The sequence below is a fragment of the Pipra filicauda genome, unplaced genomic scaffold, assembly GCF_003945595.2.
Source record: "Pipra filicauda isolate LSUMZ 115617 unplaced genomic scaffold, ASM394559v2 scaffold198_size2598500_pilon, whole genome shotgun sequence".
Lineage (NCBI taxonomy): Eukaryota > Metazoa > Chordata > Aves > Passeriformes > Pipridae > Pipra > Pipra filicauda.
In genome coordinates this window covers 41,014-56,458 of record NW_024104307.1, presented here as the reverse complement: position 1 = coordinate 56,458, position 15,445 = coordinate 41,014, and positions in this window count along the sequence as shown.

The window sequence follows — 15,445 nt, the reverse complement described above, 5'->3', positions numbered from 1 at the left end:
AAGTGTGCAACATTACTTTTGTGGAAAAGATCTACTGTATGCTGACATTACTCAGCTTTTATCTTATTCGGTTCACAGACACTGACACATAAAAAATACCATCTTCTCTCTCTTTGTTATATTCAGAATAATAATAATAAAAATTATCATTCCAGCAATAAGCTCAAGCTTTTTCTTACTGAATATAATTTGAAATGGGCAACTAGTTATTGTGTCAGATAAATGTCAGTAAATCCACTAGTCACAAATATCCTTCATATTTTTTCCAGAGCAGTTACCAGAAAAGAGTAAGAGTGTTAGAGACACGAATCCTTGAAAATACACCTTAAGTCAAAATGGATATGTGCAGTTTTAATTACCAGTAGTTTGAGAGAGGTTTTTGTTGGTCGGTTGCTGGTATCAGTCTTACAGTTTCCTTCTTTCAATTTCTGCAGTTTCAAAGAACCTTGAACCAATGTTTCAAAGGATTACATAAACTTCAGCAAAATATTTCCTGTAGTGATATTTTCTGGTGGCCTAGGAAGAGCGTTTGGTTGGTCTATGCACAAGATATGAACAGAGCTGCTCTCAAATCTATTATTTTCTTAACTGAGCAACCAGGTGAAAATGTATTAAGAAAACAGAAAGCCTTATAAACAAACGCCATCAATACTGATTGCCATTTTTTTTCCTATTTGCTATACCAGCAGAAGTAAGCTACAACTTCAGCCGAAGTACTGGAGAGAATCTGATACTGATTTCTCATCAGGGGTACACTGGCATCTTTATCTTCAGATGGCAACACATCAGGGTTTCTAGGAGCGGACAACTCTTCTGGGAATGACTGCCACAGCTGTTAAAGCCATAACTCCCAGATGGCCATATGAAAACCACAGGAATCGTGGCAGTGGTATTTTGACTGGTGATCACAATACCCTCCTCTGAGCTGCTGTGGCTTGCAGCTGTGGGGTTATCTGCTGCAAGTGCTAAGGAAACATGCATGTGAGCCAAGGGAGTAGTTGCACCAAATGGCAGGATCCGAAGTAGAGCTCTGACAGCTATGGAGGTTTTGACATGTACTATGTTCAAGAACGGTGTATGGAGTAAGAGGAAAAGATCAGTGGTATTCTACTGTTTAGCAACCGTTTCAGTGGCAACAGCAACAGTTTGACTGTGGATTTCATGCCATTGCAAAGCTTGCTCACTGTTGCATGGTTATTAGAAGTGAACTGTCCACTTACTAATGATTAAGTATATTTGTGTGGTGGGGTTAACATGTAGCAGATCCAATGTGAGTGTGCTGTGGCTACCACCAAACATTATCCCACTGAGGAAAGTGTACCCAATAGAGAATTTCTAGATATTTCAAATTGTATATGGAAGAGTACTTATAGTACCCTTCCATAAGAAACTTGAATTCAACAGGAGGGGTGGAAGTGCTTGAGACTGCAGGAACAAAGTAATTACAGCAATCAACAAATAGGGATCTGAGATATCTTCCCTCTGATGCTGATACCTAAAAAATGAATCAGGTGATTCTCACTGGAAAGACTTTTGTCTTGCCTTTCTTCTCACTCATCTTCACACTAAACAACTCTGTGATTTCGTTTGCAAACTACAGCATTAAATCTTTGTTCATACGTTATTAGAGAAATGCTTTTATTTTAATATAAAAGACCTTAATTCCCAAAGACAGTAATTGTTTAACAAGAATTAGGCAATGGACTATGTCAGAATAGGCCATGACATCAATAGCAAAGTTGTCCTGATGGACTTACTATTTCTCTGAATTCTTGTTTGCTGCAGAATAGAGGATTGACAAAGTGAAAAAATCCCTTACCTCTATAATGAAAGTAACAGGTGGGAGAGTGACATCAAATCTTTTTAAGAGAGGAGGAAGTTGAGGTTTCACAGAGAAACCTGTATATAGAAGTCAAGCTTTTCAAGAAACTATAGATCTTTGGTATTTTGATCTTAGAAACTGAAGTGGAAGGATAACAGATCTCAGTGGGGAGCAGGACACCAGGGGCAATAAGAAAAATCTAAAAAAAGATCTGGAGGTGTGGAAAAAATTAAAAAAAAAAAAAAAAGCAGAATTTTTTCAAAGAATAAGGTGTTGCCAGTTACAGGAATTATCCATAGGTAGTTATGAACCAGAACTTTATAAATAATGCAAATTTCTTTGGAAAAAATATATGTTGATATTAGTCCACTAGCTACTGGTATTGTATTATATTGTATATATTATATAGGCAACAATCAGGAAATTAACAAAGAGAATCTCACCAGGCTGTAAGTTAATAAAGATATTCAAGTCTCACACTTTTTGCTGTAGTGTGCATGTACAAGACTAGACTGGTAGAGCAGATACTGAGTCTGAATTAAAGGAAGAGTCATTCAAGAAACTTGATTCCCTGTGGAACATAAATTTTTTAAGGGTAAAAATGGAAAACTTGGTATATCTAGGACCAAGAATTTGATCTTAATCCTGTCAATCTTGTCAATCTGAGAGTTTAACCTGCCTAAATACTACAGAAAAGCTTAATTAACAATAAAACTTATTTTGTTTGGCTGGTTGGTTTTGATTTTGTTTTTTGACAGACTACATATCCCATCACCAATTATTTCAAGGCAATGCCCATATGGCTATGAAATTTAACATGTCAATAAGGATGCAGGTATTGTTTGCATGCAAGATCTTCCCTCTTAAGAGTGTATTTAAAATTGAAGAGCAGTCAGGATTGTGATTCAGGTGAAACCCTATTCTAACAGAAGCTCAGGTAACACAGATGCAGGAAAAACAACAATACTCAGTACAAGTAAGCTGATGATCTTCCAGTTTTGGATGTTTCTTTTAACTTCCTGATCCCCATGGCATACCAGTCATCATCATGGCTGGGCTTCGCGAACGAAGATTTGGGAAGGTTCTAACCACATTTGTTACAGGCACGTTGGTGACTTATGAGGCCAAAATGAGATAGACATATCCGATTGCAAAAGGCACAGTAGAAAGACTCTTTAGATGGTATATTCTGCAGAACACGATTCTTTCTGCGTTGCCTTTTCTCCTCGAGAGTGATCCTGTGTGTGTTCTCAAAGGAGACAGCTGCGTTATAGATGGTGTGTCCCCAGGCCTCCCGATTGGAGGCCAGAGTAGACCAGTTATGGTGATCAACATGGCCAAGGCTGAGATGTTGTTTCAGGGAGTCCTTGTATCTTTTCTTCGGGGTTCCTCTCTTGCGGCAGCCAGTGGCAAGTTCACCATAGAGCAGGATCTTAGGGAGGCAGTGGTCCTTCATCCTGGAGATCTGCCCTGCCCATCGCAGCTGTGTTCTCATCAACATGGCTTCTATACTTGTGACTGCTGCTTGCTCTAGAACAGATGTATTGGTCACATAATCTGACCAGTGGATGTTTAAGATTGTTTGGAGGCAGCGTTGATGGAAGCGTTCTAGGAGACGCAGGTGGTGGCGGTAGATGACCCATGATTCAGAACCATACTCTTTTGTGAAGTTTTCCAAAAGCACTGTATGCCTTTGCTAACCTGTTGTCTATCTCTCTGTCAATCTTACCATCCGAGGAGATGAGGCTACCGAGGTAATTAAACTGTTGGACTGATTTGAGTTCTGATTGGCCAATGGTGATGTGGGGATGATGGGGGACTTCCAGAGGTGCAGGTTGATGGAGAACCTCTGTCTTCTTTAAGTTGATTTCCAGCCCAAAGAGTTCAGCAGCATCTGCAAAGCAGGATGTTAAACGCTGCAGAGCTGCTTCTGTGTGGGCTACAAGGGCGGTATCATCAGCATAAAGAAGCTCCCGGACAAGATGGTTTAAGGTCTTAGTGTGGGCCTTCAGACGCCTTAGATTGAATAGGTTTCCATCAGTACGATATGGAATGTAGAAACCGTCCTGATCATTGAGATCTGCCATGGCCCTCTGGAGCATCATGCTAAAGAAGACTGTGAATAGGGTAGGAGCGAGAATGCGGCCTTGTTTTACACCATTCTTAGTTAAAAAGGGCTCAGAAAGTGCATTGCCATATCTGACTTGACCGTGTTGATCCTCGTGGAGTGAGATGATCATTTTAAGGAACTTGGGGGGACAACTTAAACGTTCCAAAATCTGCCACAGGCCTTTTCTGCTCACAGTATCGAAAGCCTTGGTGAGGTCGACAAAGGTTACATAAAGACCTTTGTTCTGTCCCCTACACTTCTCTTGCAGTTGTCTGAGAACAAACACCATGTCTGTGGTACTCCTGTTGGCTCTGAAACCACACTGACTTTCAGGAAGGATACCTTCTGCTATAGTGGATATTAGTCTGTTCAATAGTATTCTAGCCATGATTTTGCCAGCAATGGAGAGCAGAGTAATACCACGGTAGTTTGAGCAGTCAGATTTAATTCCTTTCTTCTTATACAAGGTGATGATGACTGCATCACGAAGGTCAGATGGTAGTTCACCGAGTTCCCAACAGCGCACCACGAACTCATGAAATTTGGTGTGGAGTGCAAGGCCCCCATGTTTCCAGATTTCAGGTGGAATTCCATCAATCCCAGCTGCCTTGCAGATTTTCACCTGCTGTATGGCCTTGAGGGTTTCTCCTAAAGAGGGAGCAGTATCCAATTCATACTTTACTGGTTGTTGTGTGATGGAATGAATTGCTGAGTCTTGGACTACGCGGTTGGTACTGAAAAGAGTCTGAAAGTGTTCAGACCATCGATTCAGAATGGAGGTTTTATCTGTCAGAAGTGTTTGACCATCAGCGCTGAGTAGAGGGCTTTGTACCTGGTATGTAGGCCCGTATGCTGTTTTCAAGGCCTCATAGAAACCTCTGTGATCACCTGTATCTGCGCATAATTGAGTTTTTTCAGCTAGATCGGTCCACCACTTGTTCTGGATGTCACGGAGTTTCTGTTGGAGCTTGCTGCATGCGAGACGGAAGGCTGTTTTTCTTGTGTGACAGGATGGCAGTGCAAGGTGTGCTTGGTTGGCGGTTCTCTTCTTCCTCAGCAAGTCCTGGATTTCTTGATTGTTTTCGTCAAACCAGTCCTTGTTCTTCTTGAGGGAGAACCCTAAGGATTCTTCAGAGGATTGCAGGATGCTGTTCTTAATATGGTGCCAAATTGGCAGGTCTCTCTCTGCCAAGGTGATTTACAGCTGGTTGTCCCCAGTGCTTACTGGTGCCTATGTTATTCCTTCCTAGATGAAGGACTTGACATTGCTTTGGGAGTCCATTTCTCCTATCAAGGTCCCTCTGAATGTCAGAATATCCATCTGGTCTATCATCCACTTCTCTCAGTTTTGTATCATTTGCACTCCGGTTGTGGCATGTTGTGTCCCATCATTTAGGTTGTTAATGAAGATGTTGAACAGCATGGACAGTTGTTGGCCCCAGGGGCACTGCACTAGAGATTAGCCTCCAGGGGAACACACTGTCACTGATCACAGCCCTCTGAGCCAGCAGTTCAGACTGCTCAAAATCCCTCTCCCTTTCTACTTACCTAGACCTTACTTCTTTGTCTATAAGCATCATAAGACAATGCCAAAAACCTTACTAAAGTCAAGGTAAACAACATCCAATGCTCTTGCCTCATCCACTACATCAGTCATCCATTGTAGACAGGTTGATGTGTTCTTGAGTGTTCATAAACTATTGTAGCAGTGAATCTGATGAGAAACTGGTTTAAACATGTTTCAAAACGGCTTTTTGTATTTTCTGCAGTGTCATTGCTCCCTCTTCCCGACACCCCCTGTGAAGGACTATTGTCCTGGGAAGGTGTCCTGAGGTGTTTCCCGTTGGACCTTGTTAACCCCTTCCTGTGATTGGGTGTTCCTGTAAGCCCCTTGAGACTTCTAATTGGTTAACCTGTGATTCTCCCTAACCCTATTAATGTAACAACCCCCAACAATAAACCCTCTCTTGCCTCCTCTCCACGCCGGTGTGCTGTCTCTGTGCCTGCCATGGAGCCACATGGGTGCTGGGGGGAGGGGAGGGCACCTCTCCCCTCCAGGCTCGGGCCCTGACAAACCCTGTCGCTGAAGTTCCCTTTTCCCGTCCCTCAAGACGTCGGAATGGTTCTTCAGATGGAGATGGAACTAGAACTGGGCTCCCCCATGTCGTGGGTGGGGAAAGGGATCCAGAAACTATTATATATATTATTCAGATATTCTTATGGAAAGAGTAACTGTGTTGATGAAATTCTTGCATACTACCTGACAAAAATCCTGTGTAGAGTAAAATGTGATTACTTATACATTAAACACTAGATTTTGTCCTATAAAGATACATATAAATAATCCCTCTGCAGCTGTGATCAAAAAAAAAACACAACAAACAAACAAAAATCAAACCAAAACAAAAGAACCCACTTGTTATTTATGTAATCTGAAGTTTATTTGTGAAACTTGTTTATTTTGGAGTCAAACCCAGTAATACCCAGAATGATTGTAAATTCACTAAATACCCTGACACTAATGGGTTGACTTGAATAAATAAGTCAGGATGGTAGCATTAAATCCTTTGGGAACTCAACAATTAAGCCAGTATACGCAATTTACTAGACTAAAGTATTTCATCCAAATCCTATTGGTAAAAAGCATTTCTGCTTTTTTTCACTTTAGACTTCTAGAAGATCATCTTGAATTCTAAGAGGGTCCCAACAGCTCATTTTTCCATGCAAATCTGGGTCACCTAACGCACAGCACCTTATTGAAGTGCAGGATGTAGAGTGATTCTAGGTTTCAGTAGGTAATTTTTCCAGCAGTGTGTTTTAATATACCTTAGAACATTAGTTTAACAAAATATAGCAGCAGTTTAGCTTCATAATAAATTTTTTCTCCATGTGTAATTTTAATATTATAACTCATATAACTACATACTGTCACTGCCACAGTTGTTAAATTTACCTTTATCAGTCTAATATGATGATTGTTTTTCTCTCTAAATGGCATGCTGACATACAGAACTGTTGAAATGGTAGGAGATAGAATTCTTTGATATTATATAAGAGTTAGAAATTAAATAATGTGATAATTGGAAGATTTCTAATTAATTTTACTTTTTTCTTTATCATTATTCACAGTTTTGGCCCATATTCTCCATCTAGAAAATGGTTGTGAAAAACATGGTGCAGAGCACAGTAAGAACAGACCTTCCCCAAAGTCTTCTCCAAAGTGTTTCAGTTTTAAACTGGAATGCCTCAAATGTGTGTAAAATCTGTCACAGACTCTGTTACTTTGAAATTCTAATTCTGTTGAAATATTAGCAAGTTGAAAAATACTGTTAGTACATGTTTCATATCATATAGCATTAGAATGAATTATTTGCTTTTATTTTTCTATTATGCTATAAAAATTAATGGTATTTAAGATGTTGCACAATGTGTTAATGTTGGGAATCCAGATTGTATTTTTTAATTATTTAAAAAGCAGCAATGGATTTAGGCCAGGATTGTGCATCTCTTGGACTCTAATGAACCTGGAATAAGTCCAATCAAGTGGACATAACTAACATTTACAAATGGTGATGGTTCATAACACATTTAACTCATTTTTCCTGTTTATTTTAATGTGACAGATAGCAAAGGAGGCTTAACTACGGCTTTTATAACAGCTTTCCTATTATTCAGACTTCCTGTGCTTGGATAACAGTTTATTCCAGACCAGTCCGGCTTCCTTTGCTTGATCCTGCAGCAAAGTCATAATAATCCTATTGGTAACATTACAGGCTGTTGCTATGGAAATTAATGTATTATCTCAGAAAAATGACAGATGGGTTGAAGAGGGAACAAGCCCATACTTAAACACTGATCCTTACATGACTAACTAATCCCTAAACGGATGTCACTTAGAGAACAGCTAATTTCAAAGACTTTACTGAAACCATGTGACTAACATGAATGGCAGAGGACAGAGGCTATGTTAAGTATTTTGCTTCAAAATAGTTAAACTATCTCCATTTCGTTTCCACTTGTGGCCCATATTGCTTTTCTCTCTGCATGTTCCAGACAGCCTGCAGTAGGTCAGGAACCATCATAAGATAGCAGGAGGTAGCAGCATTGCATACAGTTTAATAATAATTGCTTCCCCTCATCTCCCCCTCTGTGTGAACGATGTCATTAAAAAAAGAAGTGGACAAGGTAGCATCAATGAAGTAACTATCATTTGCTGATACCCTTCAGATTTAAAAAACCAAAAAAAACCAGAAAATAAACAAAGATGATGCGCATTATGCCATCACCAAAGGGATATTGAGAATATTTTAAGTCTTTAATCGTTGAGGCTTATTCTTTATCTTAAACAAAAACATTAGGGCTTTTTGCCCATGGCAGTATAAATCAGGCTAAATTATAGAAAGTGCAGCATATAGCAAGTGGAATTTGCACAAGAAGGCCAAAGTAGGAGTGTAGGTTAAAAACTCCTCTGGGATACAAGTGCTAATAGCGAACTGGATCAGGGTAGTAGAATGAGAAATGCAGTGTGTTGGACTTTTAAAGGAGAAAAGGATGACTGTGGTATGGAAATTTTGTATAAGACTGACAAATGACTGCTGATTTTCATTCAATACAGAAAATATTTTTCTTTCTGGGAAAACAGAAGGAAAAATACAACAGTAGACTTTTTTTCCTATTAAGCAATCCTAAATTTCACCATTTTGGTAATTTTTTCTTCAGAATAATTTCACTGATTTTTATAAATCACATAAAAACACATTCCTCTATGCTAGTGATTTTTTTTTTAAATGTCTCTGGCTATGAATAATGATGCTGCAACAACTGTCAAAAACATATTGTTGGTAAATACTTAGGAAAAAGGAAGATCTGGCTGTGCTGCTGGCAAAATACTGAATATTAAAATTATCTTCTCATAATGCTCTGAGTAGCAGCAAGAATAACTACGTATGAAAATGTATAAGTCTGAGTCATATAAGTAGATGACATATTATAATTTCAGAATTATAAAAAAACTATGTATCAAAACAGGGGTATAATTTAAAATGCCCAGAACTGAAACCCAATTACCTAAAATATGTCATAATTTTAATCACAAAAAAAAAAACAACTCCACAAAGGCAAGCTATTGTTTGAATTATTTGAAGGAAAAATTGCTACAACTGTGAAAGTTAGACATATCTTCTGCAAATTACATTCTTTTGTAGAATAACACCTGCACTGACCCACTCTTTCACTTAAAATTCAATGAAAGGAGCAAAGAAAAAAACCCTACCATTCACATTGCAGAGAAAAACTGTGTAGTAATAACAAGCAAGATTAGAAAACATGGATTGATGGGTCATGCCAGACATCTGTTGTGTAACCATACACATCATGCTCTTTCCTACCTTGTTTTTTCTTGGTTGGCTCTTTTCTTTTTTTTCATGTGAAGTTAATCAGGTGAATATAGGAGACATTGAGTTCTGGAGTTCTATTTAAGCATCTGCCAGAGACACAAGTGAATATGAGAGAATAAGTCCCAATGGACTAGGGACCTATGTTTCTGTTAGGTGAAAGTCAAAGATAGTTCAGAGCCATTAGAAACAGATGATAATGTTGTAATTGAGTAAAAAGCAAAGCTGATATCCAAAGAACAGTGTGATGGGAAAGGTAGCATATAGTGGATCTGGACTGTCTTTGTTGCTCCCTCTAAGAATAAAGAATTTCTCTAATTTATTTCTAATATGAAGGTTGAAGGGTTGTTATATGAAGGGTTGTTATGTGGGTCAAGGATAAGTATTAATATTAATACTTAGTATTAATACTCTTTATCAGATTGCATGTAATTTCTCTTTCAAAAGAAATGGTAATATTTGGTACTCTCAAGGCAGTTATAAGGGTCAAATATTTGTGATACCATAAGGAGTTGATTGTATACCTTTCTTCCACGGAGCTGGCATGCAGTTTATTTAAATATGAGATAATACTTTTGATAAGCTAACTTCTAAGAAGCAGAGCATCAACAGATGTGTTGGCAGAAGGAAACAAAGAGAGGCAGAAGGAATTTAGTGTCACAAGTATTTATCATGCAAGAGGTAGAGTGGAATCTTCTGCAAATCATACGCTAAAGCTACCCTGTATTTCTGAACAGCGTTGCCTGGATATCCTTGAAACTATGATGGGAATGCAAAAGAGATCTTATGCCTTAGCCCTATTTCCAGAATATCACAGGAGCTCTGCAAATTCTCTAACCTAAAATCATATCTCACAAGCAAATAACAAGCAAAAAGTGTGTATTTAATTCCACATTTTTTGTTGATTTGCAATATATTCTCAATGTATCTGTACTTCAAAAGTTTAATTTTAAAACCAAATATTCTATAATTATCTTTGTGATGTGATACTCTGAGGCTGTAGGATGATTCATACCAATTCATGGAAGTTTAGGTCAGAAAAGCTACATTATTTTTTCATACTAGGTTTGACTGTAGAAGGGCTTAAGGAGATCTTAATTTCTTATCCTTATCTACAAGGCAGAACTTTGATAAAATGTCTTACACTGAAGTATCAGTAGAATAATTACCAAACGAAACACTGAAATGAACAGAAACACAGAAGAAAAAACCCCACAAATTAACAAACAACCAAAGAAACCCCCAAAACAATCAGAAATAAAATAATATTTATTCCCAAACTCTAAAAGAGCTCATTTAGAACTATCAGATTACTTCTTGCCATAAATAAACAATTATTTGAAGTGGACTAGATTGCATAAGATAAGAGAAAGGACTCTAGACCAGAAACATTTCTGTACTCAACAAGATGGTAGAAACAAACCTATGTACATTGATAAGTGACATCCTGGGGAGGATTTAACACAGATTTCACTGAACAAAGCCTTGAATCAAAATCTATGTAAGTTTTGACATCTTGTTTTAAGATTTGTTGGGATGAATCCTGGGTTTCCAATAAACTTTCATAAGATACCTTAAAAAAGGTTCTTAAAGAGATTAAATCATTACAAGGTGTCTCATAGATTTGTAACACAATGTTATAAGGAGGAGATAAGGAAAAATAGGAAATCAAACATGCAAAAAATAAGTATTTTACAATGGAGATTTCCCACAGAGCTTTTGAGCCATCTGTGCTGTGCAGAATACTATTCAAACTACTAATAAATAATGTGGAAAAGGGGAAATACGGAGGTAACAACAGCAGGCTGAGAGTACACAGTTAGAACTGACTACAAAGAGACTCAGAGGGATCATAGAGTTGTGAATAACTGGGTGATAAAAATGGCAGACAAGACCCAGTATTAATAAATGCAAGTAATGCTCATGAAGGCAAAACCAGTCACAATCACACATAGATAGCGTTAAGCTTGAAAAAACTATAACATTCAGGAAAGAGGCCTTATTGTCATTATGGATGGTTCTATTGACAATATCAGCTTGCTATTCAGAAGTAGTCAAAAACTCATGGAAGATGTTTTGGATTAGTTGGAAATTTTAAAAAAGCAAACAAATTATTTTGTTATGTGATAATTTCAATCTTTGTTGGGTCTGAATCTTGAATAGTGTTTATAGCTTTAGCCATCTCCCTCTCAAAACCATGCAGCATCCAGAACAGTATCTACAAACAGTGTAGACTAACAGGACAGATCAAATCAGGTCTATGGGGAATTTCTACTTAACAAAAATTGCCTATTCTCTGGTCTTTAGTTTAGATAAACTATGAGGAATGGATCATATACAAAGCATGTAGAAAGTTAGATGTCTTGCCAAAAAAATGAATAGGCAACACTTATTCTTCATTTTTTATCAGTCTATTGTACAGCCATTGTAGAATCAGCAAAAGCTCTTATGTGGAACCCCTTTCCACATACGTATAACTGGTCTTTGGAATTCATTGTTACAGGAGGAAAATATGAAGAGTTCAAAAATTATTAAGTAAATTCATTGAAGAAATGTCCATGTATTAAACATGGTGCTGTGTCTGTAGCCTCCGGAGTGGGAAGTCTCAGAACCAGCATCAACCAGATACTGGAGTCAAAGGAGAAATATTCACTGCTTTCCATACTCTTTTTCTAATAATTTGTCACAAGCCATGAAGAGCGACAGAAGACCTTTATCCTGGCCTAGTATGATGGTTTCTACATGAGGGATGGGCTGGGGAAAAGTTTTGCTAGAGACATATGAAAGTCCTGATTTCAAATGCACAGCAGTCAACCTCAAGAATCCCATCTGTGCCCGTGGCTTTGACACAGACCTACACTTGACACAGACCTACACCTTCCTTGCCACCTCTGAATTGCCATACCCTTTCTGGAGGCACAGGAGGAGCAACTGCCCTATGCATCATTAAGTTTCACTGAAGACTTTGAAAGAGGCTTAAGATGCTCATGGACCTTCCACAGGTCATTCCTGCTGACTAGGTTTCACCCTATAGGAGAAGTTGCCATGCCAGCAGTGCTCAGCAGACATAGGATGTAACATCAGGTGGAACAACCTTCAGAAGACGTCTCTCTTTCGTGTATTCCCAAAGCGTTATGCTTTTCCAGCATCTGTGGAGAGAGGATAAGTTAAAGCAGGCTTTAGCATTTAAAGTTTAACATCATGGAGCAGTTTATTTTCTCAGTCTGATCATTTTCCAGCTGACTTTCTGACATTCCTCAGCTTTATTCTTTGTGTCTACTTCATCTAAGATGTTTACTTTACAGGAGTATCACACAAACTGTGTGTTTGGTTCAAACAGGCAGAAGAACATAGTTTCATAAGCCTTTACTCCCGTACTTACTTGTAGAGTAATAGACATCCAGAATTATCACAGAAAAAACAATACTATATTTTGGAAGAGAAACTGTTTGTTTCATTTTACCTCCACCTGCTTTAAGTATTTCTAATAAACCTCTTGCCATAATATCTGAGTGTTAATAAGTACAAAATAAGTTTCACTTAGAAAGAGAGACGAGTCGTTTCACTACAAAGACCAGTGTAAAGAACTCCTCTGCTTTTAAACATTTTGTGTAAGGAATTTTTGTTTTTTTAATATTACTTTTTGATCACGACTTTAAACTTTATCAACAAACTGAAATCTGGAGGATTCCTTCTATGCCAAAACCTAAGATGCCAGGAATTTGCTAAAGATAGAAGTGTTATAGCTTTAAGATAAGCATCAATCATTTCATAATTTATAAAGAAAAATCAAAGTTTTATGTAAACTCTGTAAACAGCTCTGTAAACACACTCTGTAAACAGCTCTCAGCTGCTAAATCCATCAAAACATCAATCTCCTTCTATGGGACAGAGTATTGCTGAGCACCGTGCAGCTATGCCTTGAAGCAAAGGCAGTGTCCCACATTGTTAACTATACCACCAAGCCAAGCTCTCCTCTACAAATGAGTAGACAAGGACTGAGAGATCCTTTTTGAAAATAATTGAAGATTTCACAAGGGATTTTGCAATATACCCTAACATATAAAATTCTTTTTCTTCTTTGAGGGTCGAAACCTGCATTACACTTAATCTGGAATTTAGGCTACTATATGTTGAGATTTTGTATGCTGACATTTTCTTACTTCTACTTGAACTTTTGCCTAAGATTTTGGGTTTTACAAGCCAAACCTGTTCAGCCTGCATTCTCTGAGCATTACATCTCCTCCAGCCATACACAGAGAGAACAGGAAACCATACGAGTACAGAAATGTCAGGGTTTGCAATTAGCAGATGCAGAGCTGAGCTTGGATGCCACAGCTTCAGCAGCCCGTTCTCCTCTCTCACTCACCACCATTCCTGCGTCTGCTCATGCACGGCTGAGGTATTGTTCCCAGCCCCAGATGTCTTGAGCTTTCCATCGCTTACTCACAAGCAGCCACGCTGCTTTGCATTTTCTTTTTCACCTTCACTCACCCCCTCTGTACATTGTGGCATCCTCTTGTTGTTTGATCATCAGGAATATGGTAACCTTGGCAGAAATCACTTTAATCATACTTTTCCTTAAAAAAAATGCCTTACTGAAACTTCAAACAAATGTTTTATGAGAAATTTCTGACAAAGTCAATGCGGACTGTTTTTCAAAGTATCTTTTCTTTGGAAAAAAAGTCTTAAATAGCATAAAAATAAAATGTATAAAAGCATTCATGTTTATTTGTGTGGTTTGCATAATCAAGCTCACTTCAGGAAAAAAGGTAACATCCTTTAATTTCCTTTAAACGTGGACAGATTTGAGTTTAAATTCTTTTCAAACAGCAGATTGAATACAAAATCTAAAAAGTGTAATCTTATTTAATGAACAATTTATTAATCATCAACATCATGGCTAGGCTTTGCGAACGAAGATTTGGGAAGGACTCTACCCACATTTGCTCCAAGCATGCTGGTGGCTAAAGAGGCCAGTGCGAGATAGACAAGTCTGGTTGCAAAAGGCACAGCAGAAAGACTCCTTGGATGGTATCGGCAAGAAACAATTCTTTCTGTGTTGTCTTTTCTCCTCAAGAGTGATCCTGCGTGCGTTCTCAAAAGAAACAGCAGCGTTATAGATGGTGTGTCTCCAGACCTCCCGATTGGAGGCCAGAGTAGACCAGTGATGAAGATCAATATGACCAAAGCTGAGATGTTGTTTCAGGGAGTCCTTGTATATCCTCTTCGGGACTCCTCTCTTGCGGTAGCCAGTGGCAAGTTCACCATAGAGTACAATCTTAGGAAGGAGGTAGTCCTTCATCCTTGAGATGTGCCCTGCCCATCGCAGCTGTGTTCTCAGCAACATGGCCTCAATACTCGTAAGTGCTGGCTGTTCTAGAACAGATGTATTGGTCACATCATCTGACCAGTGGATGTTTAGGATTGTGTGGAGACAGCATTGATGGAAGCGTTCTAGGAGTCCATGGTCTAAACATGCCCTGCTAACACATTTCTAATTGGATTAGTGCAGCTGTCCATGCGAGGTGAGGACATAGTTTACCTCTTGGGACTCCTCCTTAATTTTGGCACAGATCCTTCTTTGTTTCAGCCTCAGAACCTGAAGCCATGATGACTGTGCATTTTTTACACTGTCTGTTCCCGGCCATGTCTGTAGCAGTGAATCTGATGAGAAACTTGTTTAAACATGCTTCAAAATGGCTTTTTGTAGTCTCTTTGCTAACTCATGCTTTCTTCTTCCCAAGACCCCCCACGGTAGTGTTATCTCAGGAATGTCCTGGGAAGCTGTCCTAAGGTGTTTCATTGGACCTTGTTAACCCCTTCCTGTGATTGGGTGTTCCTGTAAGCCCCTTGAGACTTCTAATTGGTTACTTTGTGCATCCTCCTAAACCCTATAAATGTGACATCCCCAGCAATAAACGCTCTCTTGCCTCCTCTCCACGCCGGTGTGCTGTCTCCGTGCCTGCCATGGAACCACGTGGGTGCTGGGGGGAGGGGAGGGCACCTCTCCCCTCCAGGCTCGGGGCCTGAGAAACCCCTAGTGCTGGAGTTCCCTTTCCCCATCCCTCAAGACGTCGGAATGGTTCTTCAGATGGAGATGGAACTAGAACTGGGCCT